We start from the raw sequence: 17,311 nt of genomic DNA, 5'->3' as shown, positions 1-17,311 counted from the left end.
CTTGTCACACATAGAATTTTTTTCATATTTGCAACCATAGTAAAACAAAGACTTATATTTTTGATATTTATTTTATATATTTAAATGCCCTTTAACAAAGAAAAATCAACTACAAGAATGAGTTCGCGTGTCACTTGTGACACGCGTGTCATAGGTTCGTCATCACTGTCCTAGTTCATAGGTTGACTCTCAACCACTGAGCAATGCTGGCTGGGCTCACATACATTTTGACAATATGAATCAGTTTTCTAGGTGAATAACAAAACTAAGAATTATTCTGAACTCCAAATATATCAGAGTTTCACACATTCTGACAATACTCCATAAGAAATACATATAAATTGAAATAAAACTTCAGAAATATATCTCTGAAGTGTCAGGTTTTTGGGTCTTTGCTGCTTGTTCTTGTGAGGGTTTAAATCAGTATGTAGATTCTCAACTCCATGTGTTTAAAACATTCATTTATCATCAAGTAGTTTAACCAGGGCTATGTTTTCCAACTGCCTGGTTTTCACTGATATGTAGAAAAGGCTTAAGAGTCTTCTCAGTTGAAAATTGGCTATCATTTGAAAGAATGCTGTAATAATTTGTCTGCCATTAATAGCTCACTGACCATGGCGTAAGAACCAAAAAGAGGACTGAATTTATGGTTTCTTCATTCTTGTGTCTGTCTTCATTTCTGAGTGAACATATTTCTTTCCTAGGTATGTAGATAGTTGTTAGACTTAAACATCAATCACCAGTCCCTGAATGTGGCCATCAAGTCAGGAGAGAGCTGCAGAAAGCAACAGTGTTGCTTTAAGTAAAGTGAGGTTGGATGGCTCCCATAGAAGATGAATCACAATCAGAAGAGGTTTCTGTAGTTGAAAAAGATGTTGATTTAAATTCGGACTGGTTTTAAAAGGAGTTGGGGCTGGATAATGGAGTGAGAGGCTTGGGGTTGGTAAACATTTTCTGGGTGACTATCTTCTGAAAAAGCACCAGGAAAAAACAGTGTTATTGGCCTGTACTTCTCTGCTTCTACGTTTATGTTTTTTAGGACGGCTGAAGCCTAAACCTATTTGGATTCATTTAAATCTAATCTGTGTCTTGCAGAAGGTCAGATGAAGGTTACAGAGTGTGTCTGCTCTAGAACAAAATGGGGATGAGTTACGCATGAGGGGTCGTATAATGCATTGTAGCTACAGGTGAAATGTTTTCATGGCCTGTAGACCTTTAGGCCCTTAGATTTTCAGGTCAAGGCAAACATGGGAAAGAAGTACTTGTTTGAGTGACTCTTACTGATGTTTGTCCAGAGAGGTTGGCACTTTAGGTACTAGAACAACAGTTTTCTGGATCCTGACCTCCTCTTACTCCAGATACCACCCCCCCCGCCCCCAACACACACACACAAGGACAAATGTTCAGGCACTATAACTGTGGTTCTCAACCTTCCTAATGCCGCGACCTTTTAATACAGTTCCTCATGTTGTTGTGACCCCAATCGTAAAATTATTTTCGTTGCTACTTCATAATTGTAATTTTGCTACTGTTATGAATCGTAATATAAATATCTGATATCCGGGATGTATTTTCATTGTTACAAATTGAACGTAATTAAAGCACAGTGATTAATCACAAAAACAATATGTGATTATATATGTGTTTTCCGATGGTTTTAGGCCACTCCTGTGAAAGGGTCGTTTGACCCCCAAAGGGGTCGCGACCCACAGGTTGACAATCGCTGCACTAGAGATAGACACAAAGACTGTAGAATCCACTTGTACTTGTTTATTCAACAGTATTTGTGGAATGACTCTTTGGTGCTGGTATAGAACCTGGGGCTCACAATGAATGGGCAGGGTGAGGTTGGTTTGAACATAAAGGCCATAGGTTTGAGAGAGCTTAGACACTAATTAAGGTGATAAAACATACACAAAGGAGAGAGTAATAATTTAAGATAACAGTATGCATGCCTGCCCCAGCTCTTATATGCTTAAGGTGAGACGAAAGCTGCTTTAAGACCAGTCCCATTTCCTTTCCCTTTCATATTCCTGGGAACTTTAGTAAGTACCCTTTCCCACTCTTTTGCTTGTAGTCTCTGTTTCAACTGGATCCTCTCATCACCTTGACACATGCTCAGGCTTTTTTCTGTGTACAGACTACACGAAGAAGCCCTCTTTCAGTCCTTTTTCCTCCTCCAGTTGCTAGTCTCTTTCACTTATACGAGTGGTTATCAACCTGTGGGTTGCGACCCCTTTGGGGGTCGAATGACCCTTCCACAGGGGTCGCCTAAATACATCCTGCATATCAGATATTTACATGACGATTCATAACAGTAGCAAAATTACAGTTATGAAGTAGCAACGAAAATAATTTTATGGTTGGGGGTCACAACATGAGGAAATGTATTAAAGGGTAGCGGCATTAGGAAGATTGAGAACCACTGCCTTATACCTAGACCTGTCTAGGATTTGTCCTCATTCAGCCTTCATTTTAATGATTTCTTCTTATGTCTTAACCAACTCCAAACTGAATTCTGCCTCAATCAGTCCACAAAACAGTTTTCATTGAGTTCCTCAATGACCTTCGTATTGGATATTTTTAGTACTTATCTCACTTGACCTTTCTGTGACAATTAAGGCTTTTGTTTTACTTCTCTGGCAATTTTTCTCTCTCCTATATGGTATTCATCCTTCTTGACACACTGTTGAATGTTGAACTTCCTCAAGGATCAATCCAGGGCTCCCTTCTCTTCCTACTTTGTACTGCCTCCCTGGACCATCACATTTATACTTACAAGTTCAGTTATTTTTCGACTTAGAGATAACACACCAATCCAAAACCCTCTCTCTGAGCTACAGACACATATATATCCAATTCCCTACCTGGATATTTCTTTTCTTTTCTTTTTTTTCTTCTTTTGTTAATTCTCAACCTGAGGATATTTTTCCATTGATTTCAGTGAGGGATGGAGGGAGGGAGGGAGGAAGGGAGAGAAAGAGAGAGAGAGAGAGAGAGAGAGAGAGAGATGTGAGAGAGACACATCGATTGGTTGCCTCCCGCATGTACCCCGACGGGAGCTGGGATGGAACTTGCAATCCAGGCAGGTGCCCTTGACTGGAATCAAACCAGTGATCCTTTGGTGCGCAAGTCGATGCTCCAACCATTGAGCAACACTTTTCAGGGCAGGATATTTCTTTTAGATACCTCTAAGGCATGTCAAATTCAATATATTTACAACCACAGTAGTGATCTTTAACTCCAGATGTGGACCCTTATACAGTGACTTTAATTCAATGGACTTGTTCAGCCCCAAATCTGAAAGGAAAATTGCTATAAAGATTGTAATTTTCAAATATATTTTAAGATTTTTATAACCAATTCTAAGTAATGTACTGTGATCAGATAACTTGGCTATCTCTTTTTTGATATTTGTTGAGACGATCTTTGTGGTCTAACATATGGTCAGTTTTTGCTTATGTTCCATGTGTACTTGTAAAGAACACTGTGGCACATTGCATTTCCCAAAGGTGGTTGCAGGAACGCATGCATCCATTCCCATGTGTGCTTCCTGCAATGTGACTGACACTCCTCCCAGAGAGACGGAGTGTTTGTTCTCTTCCGTGGAATCTGGGGTTGGGGGGAGGGCGGCGAGGGGAGGGATTTGTGACTGCCCTGACCAGTGGGGTGTTGTATAAATGGTGGTAATGTGACTTTCAAGCCTAGGTTATAAAACATACAGCTTCTGCCCACCCCTTTCTCCCCCCCCCCCCCCCCCCCGGGAACTCTTACCTTTGGAACCTGCCACCATGTTTTGATGAGACTCAAGCTACATGGAGAGGCCATATGGAGAGGCCACGTGACACCTCAGCTGACAGCACCAGCTAAGGTGTCAGCTAACCCCCAGCAACAACCGGCAGACATTTGAGGGAATGGGCCTTCAGGTGATTCCAGCTCCCAATTTTCAAGTCTTCTAGACGAGGTCTTGGGTATTGTAGCATAGAGAAAAGCTGGCTCATCGTACTCTGTCAGAAGTCCCACTTCATAGAAACCAGAAGAGATAATAATTTATTATTTTTAAGTCACTAATTCTTGTGTAGTTTGTTATGTAGCAATAGATAATCAATGCAAATTCCTATTGTATTATTGCTAACTTCCATTTTACCTAATTAACTTATTTCCACCAGATTTCTTTTGATTCCTGTTTGCTTTGTGTATGGTTTTCTAACTTTTCCTTTCAAATTCTCTTTCTGTTTTAGATGTGTTCCTTATAAACATCACCTAGCAAGGTTTAAAAAAAATCCATTTCTTCATGTCTTTCTTTCTAGAAAATTTACATTAATTATCTTTTTATTTTTAAAATTATTGCTATATTTTGTGTAGCACTTCTGTGTTTGAAGTGGAAAGGGCTATAGCTCAATCTTTATGTTGTCAGCCCATAAATTTGTCAGATTTTACAAAATGTAATATTTCACTATTTAATCTTCCCCAATTATGTTTCCCCAACTCTACTGCAATTCACATAACAAAGCAGGAAGGAGAAATTTCTGATGCTGTCCCATGAAGGGGCCTGTCTCCTGCACTAATATTCCAAGATTGATATCACAGTCCAGAAATCTGGCTTTACTCTTTCGTGGTCATGCATCAGTGGTAATGGGTCCTCGGTGGGATAGGGGTATGTAGAGGGAACTAGGCCAGTAAGGGCTAAAGCAGTTACTTAGAACATTGAAGGGAAATGAAGAAAACCATGGGAAGACCATGGAGTAGTTGGCTATTCCCAACTACTACACCTTTTGAAAATGTTAGGACTTAGGCAACAATGAGGCATATTCCAAATATTTTTGACTATGGAGTTACCATATAAGTAATGTTGGACTGCTATAGAATCAGCCCTTTGAAACCTTGCTATTACTATTGCTTAGCAACTATGATTTACCATCTCTCCTATTATAGTGACTTATATGTGGCCAGTGCATAGGGAGATTCATTTTATATGTCAAGAATTGATTTGAAATGTCATGTATGGCTTCCTCTGTTTTGTGAGTCTCTCTCTACTGAGAAAAGGCTACACTCAGGATTGTACCTGTAAGCTTGCACACATATACAGTAGTTCCCCCTTATCCACGATTTCTCTTTCTGTATTTCCAGTAACCTGTGGTCAATAGCAATCTGAACATATTAATTGAAAAATTTCCTAAGTAAACAATTCCTAAGTTTTAAATTGCACACTTGTGAGTAAGCACGATGAAATCTTGTGTCATCCTGCCCAGGATATAAATCATCCCCTTGTCCATGCTGTATATGCTCCCCCTGTTAGTCACTTAGCCATCTAGGTGATCAGAATGTTTGTCATGGTATCACCATGCCGTGTTCTGGTCATCTTTATTTTACTTCATAATGGCCCCAAAGCACAAGATTAGTGATGCTGGCAATTCAGAAATCTCACAGAGAAGCTGTACAGTGCTTCCTTTAAGTGAGAAGGTTGAAGTTCTCTTCTTAATAAGGAAAGAAAAATAAATCATATGGTTGCTGAGATTTGTGGTAAGAACGAATCCTCTATGAAATTCTGAAGAAGGAAAAAGAAATTTGTGCTAGTTTGCTGAAAGACCACATTAGTTGCAGAATTTACCAGATGACCAGAAAATATACAATGAGTACTTGGAGATTCAGGAAAAACCCTTTATTTTAAGCAGCACTGCTGGCTCAGGGGATTCGAAGATCCAAAGCCTGAACCCCTTATACAATGCAATTACTCCTTATATATATTCCTAAGTTTGTTTCCTAACTACCGGGCTTTGTGGCGGGCTTTCACAGCTCCTCCTGAGTCAGTTAGAATGGGGAAGTTAGATTGTATCTAAATGCCTAGCCTGGGTGGCACCAGCGACCCCCCCTCCAGCCAAACTGCCAAATTCCTGGCCCGTGGCTCCTGCAAACTGGGAGCACCCAAGAAAACAGACTTAATAGTCTAAGTCAAAGGAAGGGGCAGGGACTTAATTATAGGCTAACAAGAATCTGCACTAGGACACTGGTCACTGGCACAGATTCAGATTGTTACTGCCCACCCCCAGTTGCCCTCTGTATTCCTCCTCACATTCACGCAAGTTTTATTATAATATACCAGAGGCTCGATGCACAACATTTGTGCAAGAGTAGGCCTTCCTTCTCCCAGCTGCCAGCACTGGCTTCCCTCTGGCACTGGGGACCGGGGCTTCCCTCTGGCTCCCCGCAGGCACCGGGACCGCGCTTCCCTCGCAGGCCCAGCTTCATCCGGAAGGTCTGGTCTAATTAGCATATTACGCTTTTATTATTATAGATTGCTTTAATTGTCCCATTTTATTATTACTTATTGTTGCTAATCTCTTACTGTGCCTAATTTATAAATTAAACTTTATTAGTGGGAAGTATGTATAGGAAAAATATAGCACATATAGGGTTTGGTACTACCCACAGTTTCAGGCATCCACTGGGGTCTTGGAACGAGTCACCCGTGGATAAGGATAAGGGGGTGCTATATTCATGGGGCAAGTGCTGAGGTCTGGATCGGAAGGACCATGTACCTCATATAAATAAATAGGCATCCTCGAGTAAAACTTTTGCAGGGAAATGGAAATAGTGCAGGAAAGAGGACGCTAAACGAAATAAGAAAATAAAATGCTTGGTCAGATCGAGTGTGCTGCATAACATTTAATTTTATGTTCATCTCTGCACATCCCATTCTGTTGAGTTCACACCTCAAAAGATTTAACTGTAGATCTGGCTATGTTTGCGTGCTTCAATTCAGGGTAGAAGTGTGCCGTTTTCAGTTTATGACTGTGTCTGTTATTGCCTCTTGTATGGGAGGTATGAGGCACAAGTTTTATCAACGCTTTATTTGGCTAGTACCACATACCTTGGCATATGGAAATTCTACTTAGAGATATGGAGAGAAAACGTTTGGTGTTTTACGCAGATAACTCAGTGCTTTCATTTTTATCTCTTTATAGCTTTGAAGCTCAGCAAAGAAGGGAATCCACCGAGAATAGCCTGTAAAGGTAAGTGTATTTATTACATGGCCTTGACAAACATTGCCTTTACAACATTGATTTTTCTTTTGTTCGGAGATTTAAACACTTGGATTAAAGATACAGCTGACAGGACAACTTCCTTAACCACCTGCTTGTCCTCCCTCATAGGCAAAACTGCTGAGCAATAGTTAGCAGAGCGTAGGAGGAAATAAAATGATGTGATGAGGGTACCCAAATTCAATTGTATGCTTGCTGACTTTTGCTTTCTTCTCAGCATTTCAATGGGGCTAAGTTTACCAAGATTAATGCTAGATGGAAAATGAATGCACCCATACCACTTCTGGTCAATAGTTAAATAAGACCAGTTGGCCAGATAAAGCATTTAAAAGAAAATGCAGAGTGGCATTTCAATTGGGTTGGTGAAATTTATCATGAAAGTCAGTTTGTGCCATTGCGTGGAGAAGCTAGTTTTGTAGAAAGGAGAAAGCCAGCCAGTTTGGTGTAGCTAATCTCATTGCACTCCATCAAGGTGGACCCTAAGTGAGTTACAGGAAATGAACTTCCAAGTTCGCAGCAATGGGAAAAGTATCTACTCAGCCTCCCGTGAAGCATTGCAGTCAGTTGGTTTTTACTTGGAAAAAATGTAATTGTTTCCTTTTTGCTAGGTATATTTATAAACATACCACTGTACAGCATTGTTCTTGATTCATTGTTTAATTTCTGTTCTGCATGAAGTGTTTTAATTTAAAGAATTCATTCTGGGGAATTATAGGGCTGCAGTTTCATCAAGAGTCTTTGGTGGCCAGGGTGAAATATGCCGTAATTTTACCTTTGTTTTCATCATCAATTATGTTTTTGACAATTTAAGGTTTTTTTATGTCATTTTTATTATAGTAATCATGACTGTGACCACTTTAGTTAAAGTTGAAAAGCCATTTGATTTACCTTATATTTTAAGTTATTCCTAACTTTATGGCAAATCTACTTTTGGGGTTGAATTTTTACTATTTATTTTGAGGGTGGAAAGGAATTTTATAGGGAAATAGGAGAAAACCATTTTTGAATAATCAAAACATGAGCTGTGAAAACACTGTTTGAGGATTTGCTTTGGGATGACTAAACTCTGGCGCATGAAGCTGGCTCGCTTGGAACTTTTCTGTAATGGTTGGGTCCTGGTGAAGAAAAAATCAACTTAAAAAGTAGATAATTCTCATTTTTAGCCATATAACCTGCATATCTCTGGACCATTGAGCCACATCTTGGAATAAGCAGTACTTGAAAGCTTTCAGGAAAAAGTCTCATAAACTATTGGAGTTAGTGATGAGGAGGCAATCTTCAGAACCTTGAGATCTTTAGGTTTGTTGATGAGGCTCATATTCCTCTTGGAGAGGTTTTTTGTCACACCCGTTTAGCCCATTTCCTCTGCTCTCAATGGAAATCTCTCATTAAATTTGTATTCTAGAGACAGACATGGATCTCCACCTAGTTTGGTTTGTATTAGCTATTGGATCATGGATATGTTATCTACCCCCTCTGTGTCTCAGTTTCCTAATTTGTGAAATGGGGTACTAATACTGCGTTCCTAATAAGACTGTGTTGAGATTAAATGAATTATTATATGTTAGGGGCTTAGAACAGACAGGTCCTGGACCATGGTAAGTACTCACTAGATGCTAGCTGCGGCTGCTCTTGTTACTATTACTGTCATCATTATTAACATCAACATTAGCATCCTTAAGGATGCATTCTTTAGGTATTATGAGAAATCTGTTTTTTTGGAAGCTTCAGGATAATGTCTCCAAAATAAGCATGCTGTTACTAAGAGATGCAAGTTCTGCTTTGTCTTTAGGAATCAAATGAAAAGATAACTTCCAGGTAATATGAAAAGTGAGGTCTTTGAAGTAAAACGTTGTCAGGTTGACATTTTGTAGGCATCAGAGTAAACACTTTTTTTTTTTTTGGCTGTTTGGGGTATTACTAAGTAATATAGTCTTTTTTAATTTTAATTTTATTATTTTTTATTTTTTTAAAATTCTTTATTGTTGAAAATATTATGTATATCTGCTTTTCCCCCCATTGACCACTCCCCACCCACTCTTGCCCACCCCAGCACATGCCCCTACCCCCCTAATTGTCTTTGTCCATTGGTGATGCTCATATGCATGGATACAAGTCCTTTGGTTGATCTCTTACCCCACCCCATCCTCCCCTGCCTTCCCTCTGAGGTTTGATGGTCTGTTCGATGCTTCTATGTGTCTGGATCTATTTTTTGTTCATCAGTTTATGTTGTTCATTATATTCCACAAATGAGTAAGATCACGTGATATTTATCTTTCTCCGACTAGTTTATTTCGCTTAACATAATGTTCTCCAGGTCTACCCGTGCTGTTGCAAATGGTAACAGTTCTTCCTTTTTTTCAGCAGCATAGTATTCCATTGTGTAGATGTACCACCGTTTTTAATACACTCATCTGCTGATGGGCACTTAGGCTGTTTCCAAATCTTGGCTATTGTAAATTGTGTTGCTATGAACATAGGAGTGCATATATTCTTTCTGATTGGTGTTTCTGATTTCTTGGGATATATTCCTAGAAGTGGAATTACTGGGTCAAATAGGAGTTCCATTTTTAATTTTTTGAGGAAAAACCATACTGTTTTCCACAGTGGCTACCCCAGTCTGCATTCCCAACATCCGTGTACAATTTTCTCCACATCCTCGCCATAATATAGTCTTTAAGAAATTAGTGATCTGCTAGCTAATTAGATTCTTAAGGAATTTTTGAAGAAAGTGTTGGTAAGTACAGAGGAACTTCTTCCCCTCCCCTTTTTATTCTGTCCGGTGTCACTTTTTCTTTACTTACTGCACCTTCATTTCCTTTTGAAATAATTAGACTAGTGGAACTATAATTCAGGGGCCTACACTTAGCCTAGGAATGGGTGCATGACCACCAGCTTGGTTAAGAGGGTGAATTTGAATCTTGAGCTGAGGGATTCTTCTTTTTCCTCACAGGCATTCTGCCTGACAATACCTTCTGTGAGACCACTGTAGCCATTCCAATTTCCTAGCCTCCGTGTCTGTCTTGGCCACTGATGGTCTCCAAGCCTTATTTCACTGTGTCTGCCTGGGATTCACTGAGCCTCCAATTTCCTTCCAATGTTCCTTCTTCAATTAACCAATTGGTTTCTGTTGCCTGTAGGCATAGAACCCTATTTGATAGAGTAGTGTAGACATTACAGAGGTTTAGAATACATGGGGCATGCTTGGAGGCGTGCAGGTTAAATACCACTCATTGCTTTCTTCCATCAAGTATATGAGTAAGCAGCTGGACATTTTGCTGTAGATTACAAAAGGTGCAGAATTCTCAATTAGCATTTCAAAAGTGGGCTATTTTGCTGGACTCTCTAGTACTTCTGTGTTTGGTAAAAATAAGTCACTTTTGGCTACTTCTCTAAGCTCTCAAGGATGTGTGTGTATATGGGGATGGAGTTGGAAATGAGAAGAGAAGCAGGGAGGTAATTTTTCTAATTTCTGGGGCGCTGGTCTCTTTGTGACCTGGGATTATGAAGGGCTGAGGTTTCCTTCTACTTACCCCAGCATTCCAACACAAAACTCTTTATATCTTTTTGTACTTTCCCCTGAATTTTTACTCCCCTTTTGAACACTTTTCTTGTCCTACCAAACACCTTCTTTTCAATGATGTGTAAAATGTGATTGAAAACTCAATTACTTCAGTCTCTGGCATTGCCGTGGTTTCCTGAGAATGGATGGGCAAGTTTACTCTCTTTCCCCTTGTGTCTTTCTACTTGTTGACGACTTCTGTGTTCTGTGCAGTGCCTAGAACAAAGCTGGTTAATGACTTTCTCAAAGGGACATCTGTTTTGCCCTCCTGTGAGTTCAGAGACAGCAGCATTGGATTGGATGGTGGCAGGAGCCTTAGCTGAGTGTTGGGAAACCTGCCTTCGCATTTGGGCCCTGATGCTTGTCACCTTCATGAGTCTGGGAGACATACCTAACTTTCTTAAGGTTTCAGGATCCTCAACTGTAAAACCAGGATAAGCTTTGCCCTATTTCTGCATAGGGCTGTTCTGAGGATGGCATAAAGATAATGTGTGAAAAAGTGCTTAGCAAATTGTAAAGTGCTGCATAACTTATCTGCTTTGTTATTAACTAGTATTATGGCACATATATTTATTAAACAGATTGCAAACCTGAGGGCTTGTTTTATGGGGCTGAGGAGGAAAGGGAAGTAAATGAAAAAAAACAAAAATAAAAACCACATTGTATACTACTATAGTGCCTGTGCTGGATATTTTTTATTTATGCCTCCTCGCTCCTTTGAAAGGCTCTCAGCCCTGGGCCAGCATTCCCTGGACTCCCTTGCTCTCTGGCTTGTTGTTGGGTTAGCCAGTGGAAGGCTCTGGGCAAAACTCTAGAAGGCGAGGCTGGGGTATTATTCCCTGCCTTCTTTGCAGCCCCTGGTTGCCAGTGGCTGTATTCCTCTAAGGAAGGCCACAGTTCAGGTGGGGCCTCTCTTCTGCAGAGACCGCTCTTTCCACATCTGGTAGGTGTTCCCTTCGCCTTTAAGACTGGGTGGTGATGGTGGTATTTTTGCTAACCCTAGGGCAGAGGTCCTCAAACTTTTTAAATGGGGTCAGTTCACTGTCCCTCAGACATTCCACACATGAGCACTGCGGGCCCGGGACGAGTCGGCTGCTAAGCAGGACAGGCAGCGGCAGCAAAAACATGTGGCCAGTGGGCCGTAGTTTGAGGATCCCTGCTCTAGGGTGCTAGGCTGCCCCTCTTCATTTCCCTTCACCTTGCCCATACCCTTCATGAAATTCACCTCAGTGACCCCAGGTGCAGGTGCTGTCTCTTTCCTGCTGCGACCTTAATTGCACAAAGCACTTCTTTATATTTTCTCCTGCTTCAGTTCAGTTCAGCAGATGTCTTTTTAAGACTTACAGTGTGCCAGGGACATAGTGTTTATCATACACTTTCAAGGACATTTTGGTGATAGAGTGGGGGTATTATGTTATTTTATTATCCACTGAGCCAAACCGGTTTCGGCGAGTGGGGGTATTATGTTAATCAGTTTTTTAAAAAAATGTATTTTATTGATTTTTTACAGACAGGAAGGGAGAGGGATAGAGAGTCAGAAACATCGATGATGAGAGAGAAACATCGATCAGTTGCCTCCTGCACGCCCCCGACTGGGGATGTGACCGCAATGAAGGTACATGCCCTTGACCGGAATCGAACCTGGGACTCTTCAGTCAGCAGGCCGATGTTCTAACCACTAAGCCAAACTGGTTAGGGCTTAATCAGTTTTTAAAAAAGCAAGTTTTGGTAAATTGACTTTGTTAATCCTAGTATAAAGATATCCAATATTACACTATTACACAGTAATAGCTTTATGAATTATCCTTTAAAATTCATTTTATTTTTATCAAAGAAACATATCTACATTATATGAATAAAACAGCACTAAAGAGCAAATATTGAAAAACTGCGACACTGCCCCCCTCCTCCCTTTCTCCTTTTCTTCTGGCCCTTTCTCTAGAATCGGCAACTTTCAACTCCAGTACTTCTGGTGTTTATATGTTTCTAAGTAATGTACTTATTCTCTTTTTTCCTGGTATATCAATTTTAGCAATAGCTCCTTCATATGCCCCACTTATACCACTTCCGGTCTTTATAGCCTCCTAACATAATCACATGGTTATATCACAATTTTTGTTCGAGTCCATATGTAATATTTACATTATCATGCTGGCCTGGTTGGCAATATTTTCTTTAACATGGAATTTTTCTCATCCTTGGAAATAACATGCTTTTAAAAATTCACTTACTTTCCTAGCTATCTATCTTATGAGGTAGGTAGTAATAGCATTTTCATTTGATAGAGGTGGAAACTGAGGCTTAAGACTGAGTATTTTACCCAGAGTCACACAGCTAATAAGTGTAAGAATTGGTATTAGTCTCCAGTCAGTCTGTCTGAATTCTTAATCATGACATTATTTAAAAACACTGTCACTTCAGTTGTTATCCTAATGGCTACATTAAAAATCAAAACAAAAACCAAACCAAACCAAAACTTGAGTTCTATCTATATAGATTCAAAAACAGTAGTTTTGAGCTGGGGACCAAGATTCTGTAGTTCAAGAATCTCCATGGTGATTCCATTGATCAGCAGGGTTTGAAAACTTCTGTTCTATATTCTATCATGACCATCATTACCATTAACACCATCATCACCACCATCATCACCACCACTGCCTCTATCAGCACCACCAAGAGTCTCACACAGGGCTCTCAGTAGCTGAGCAGAAATTCAGGTGTCCTTGGAAGCAGCTGTTTTTTGACCTCCGAGGTGAGCTCACACTTGTGGGTGATTCAGGTTATGATTTATCTGGCTATTTTTAAGTTTGGCAAGTGCCCATAGAGGTGGACAAAGTTATTTTTTTTTTCAGCTCAGCTGGTTGTTACTCTATCTGGTATAAAAGCAATGAGAACATTGCCCTTGTACTTAACCCTGACCTTAAAGGAACTCATTTTTTTCCTGAGAGTCCCCTAAAATGACATCTAGGGGGAATGTAGTGCAAGTAAAAGGGAAACTTTGATGTCTTTGTCCTATTTGATTTCCATTTTCCACTTCCCCCATGCTTGTGGCATTTCTTGTTTATCAGACAGGAGAAAAGCATAAAATTTGGCCTGGGGTTTTCTCATCCCTAGGTGTGAAATTATTTCAGAACTATAATAATAATACTTTGCATTTCTATAGTCCTTTTATTTGAAGATCTAAAACTGTTCCTTTGGTGTTAATAGAGTTTCCCAGCACCCTCTGAAGTAGGTAAGTATTATTAGAAATTTCCTTCAAGAACATTTTCACTTCATATTTCATTTGTGACTTGAAAATGCTTTTGTATTATTTGGGAATCTCAATTATTTAAAGTACCAAGCACACAGGGCACTTCTTTATATTCAATCTTCATTAATTCCTAGCACATTGAGGGGAATATTGTCAATTCTTATGAATGGGTGTGGCATTATTTAGAGAGAATTAAAATAAAAACATTCTATTATCACCTTTTATTTGAATGTTTTAAAAATATTCAATAATATTCACCAGCAATGGAACCATCTATCTAACCATTAATTTTCCTTTTTTAGGTAGCAGGACATACGGGAATATATTGACTAACTAGTGGGAGTTTGGCCTGGTAGTGTGATATCCTTTGGGAGCTCATGTCATGTCAAGCCAATTAAAAATACAAACTTATTTTGCATTCAGACTTAAGGTTTAATAGGAAAAATTGTGTTGAATGTTGCACGCATGAATTTTAATCACGCATGCATGCATATATGATTATTATATTTGTTTCTCTAAATGTTGGGAAGTTCTATCTCAGTGGCATTTAAGGTTTGTGCTCACTGGTGTCATTGATCAGAAGTGCTGCAGGTCTGCCCAACACAGCACATCCATGCACAGGCCCTCTGAGCCTTAGTCTCTGCTGGTTCTCAGAGGCTCCTTGTCCACGCAGTGTTGATGTCCTTGCTGTGTCTATGCAAAGGATGATGGGATTTTTTGCTGTAGCTTTAAGACCCCAATATTCATGTTCTCAGCATTCTCTTACTATCCCCATCAAAAGTCCTGCCACCTTACTAGAGTTCTGCCAGGTAGCAAGGTGCCAGCTCCAACTGCTTTCCGGAACTGGGAAACCTGCAGCTTCTCCCCAGTGTCAGGGAAGCCCAGTTCCACCCAAACAAGATCAAAGGAAACCAAACAGTTTTAAACAGAACAACCCAAACTTGTTTTTAACTCTGTCCTTTTTGCTGGTATCTAGCACATGCCCTTCCATGAACTCTGGCTTTTGAAAGAAAAATCTTTAGTGGAGGCCAGGTTTGAGGGGTTAGAGATTGCCATCAGCTTCTGGACAGGCCCCTGGAACAAAGGGAATGCCAGCTCTGTTGAAGTTCTTGAGATAAGAAAGGAAAAATATACACAAAAGAGATAACAAAAAATACAAATTGATATTTTAAAATTATCACTGGGACAAGGTGGTGCATCAGTATTCTTAGGGTGCTTTATAACTGTCATTTTGGAGAGAGTGTTGGATGATCATATGCTTAATTATTTTTCTGGCATCTCAATTGTCTAACTTTTGGAGGGAAATTCACTTAAGACCCATCATTTGAAGATTTGGGGGAATGTGTGCAGAATTATGAATCTCTGTCATTTTCTCCTGAGTCTTTTGCTTGAAGGAGGTCACATAAATTTGCTGCTAATTATGTGAAGATAGATTTATCAGTGAAGATGCTTTTGGCTGCAAATAATAAGTCAATTCAAAGTGGTTTAAACAAGAAGGGAATTAAGAAAAAAGCTTCCCACTCTCTGTGTGTCTACCTGCTGAGCACCGTGGATGTCATGATTGATGGAGGGCATTAGAGAACCCCGACTCTGCATGGCTAGAATCCAACCTCAATCCACTTTCCCCTGGTGCCAAGCAACTGGGAACCTACCAGGGGGCCTTTGATGGTTGTCACTGTGCAGCAGGGAGAGGATTTTGAGCACTAAGCTGTTGACATATTGCTAAGCATTGTCAATTATTTTGTGAATTTTTCTATTACATTTGAACACAAAATAAAACCTATTAGAATAAGGAAAATTATCTCAAGGAGCAAGACTTTCTGATGGGGGGTGGGTTGGGGTGGCGGGGACAGCTCCAGGCTGTGTTAATTCAGTGACTCAACAATGCCATTAAAGTTTCCATTTCTTGCTCCTTTTCTTCTGCCATCTTCAGCGTTTTGACTTGGTCCTCAGATTGGCTGCCTTCATGGTTCTAAAATGGCAGCTTCATTTTGGGGAGCTGGCTGCGATATGGTAGCATTCACTGGCATAAGAGGCTATCTATTTTTGTGTGTCTCTTTTAAGAGCAAGGGACGGCTCCCATAACCCCTCTAGCAGGCCCTCCTCAGGTCCCATTTGGCTGAGTACAGACACATACTCCTTCCTATGTCAGTCAGACATTGGCACCCAGGATGGGATGACTTTAATTGGCTTAGATTGGTGCTATTCAATTTAAGTTTGTTCTTGTCATGGTACACATAGAAAATGATAACATTTGGTCAGCACATTAAGTAAATACTCGTTCACTTTTTGATTTGACATACGAGTAATTTGAGTTACGAGCTCCATCACGGAACAAATTAAACTCGTAAGTCAAGGCCCCATTGTAGAAGAGGCTGCTTACAACTGGAGGTGGCTGGTATGTGTGTGTTTTGGGTGTGTGTGTTTAGGGGTGTGTATGTTGGGCGGGGGCCCTGGCTGCCCTGGCCCTCCCTGTTTCTGCTTGGCTGCCCTAGGAGTTAAAGGGATGGCCATCTGAGCATGGCTTAAACTTATCAGCGTTTGCCCCTGATCTGTGATAATCGCAGGGCACATGGCTTTGTGGAGGGATATACCACTATAAAACTGTAAGGCAGAAGAGGCGATGGATGCTTAGATAGGCCTTCGGCCATGTCTGTCGTGTGGATGTTTCTTGTCTTTGCATGTATACCTAATGTCTTTCATGGAGAATGGACCAAGACTTGCAAATGTTAAGTGCTCAGTGGTTATTCATATATAGAATCAATGAATACATTCTTACGTACTTGACTAACTGATCATGCAACACCATTGACCTCCTGCAATGTGCCAGGAACAAGCTGTGTGAGGTGCAAGCAACATGGGCCCTGCGTATGGCTTTATACTTTAGGGAGGCAGACAGATCAAACAGTTAAACAAGCAGTGCATATATAAATAAAAATTATGGTAAGTCCTATTCAGGAAACGATGCAAAACAGAGCAGGCCTCCTCCTATGGGGGGTGCTCTGGGAGGGCTTCTTTGATTTAATAACAGTTTAGCTGAGATTGAAGGAAGGACAAGAGGGAGGAATCAGCTATGAAGAATGGGGAATGAAGGTCTATAGTTTTGACCCTTGTAACTATGTCTTAGTTAGGAATCATTTGTTTTCAAGAAACAAAACAAACAGCAACAAAAATAAACAAAAGATGGGGCTCTTGCCATAAGGCCAGGTCAGCTTACAGGCATACCGCTGAGATACTGTGGGTTTGGTTCCAGACCACTGCAAAAAAGTATCACAAAAAAGCAAGTTGTAATCTTTTTTGCTGGTGGAGGTCTTGACGCCTTCAATTTGTAAGAAATGCAACTTCTGTGTGTGCAGTAAAATGAGATATGCTGTACTGACCTGAGGTAAGGTAGGACCAGAGCCTCCTGAGGCATTGGACCAGGAAGTGGTTGGCCCTCAACTGCTAACAGGAGCA

The 17,311-nt window shown here is 40.3% G+C and overlaps 1 long non-coding RNA gene across 1 annotated transcript in view; it reads left to right on the top strand.

The window, feature by feature from the left end:
• LOC102768039 overlaps positions 1 to 17,311 on the top strand; it is a 603,801-nt gene that overhangs the window by 28,235 nt on the left and 558,255 nt on the right. Inside the window, exon 2 of the long non-coding RNA XR_436496.2 lies at positions 6,966 to 7,013. This is a non-coding gene — a long non-coding RNA (uncharacterized LOC102768039). The remainder of the gene's footprint in view (positions 1 to 6,965; positions 7,014 to 17,311) is intronic.

The sequence above is a fragment of the Myotis davidii genome, unplaced genomic scaffold (assembly GCF_000327345.1).
Source record: "Myotis davidii unplaced genomic scaffold, ASM32734v1 scaffold189, whole genome shotgun sequence".
Lineage (NCBI taxonomy): Eukaryota > Metazoa > Chordata > Mammalia > Chiroptera > Vespertilionidae > Myotis > Myotis davidii.
Note: the sequence above shows the minus strand (reverse complement) of the source record. Positions and strands in the feature narration are given on the sequence as shown.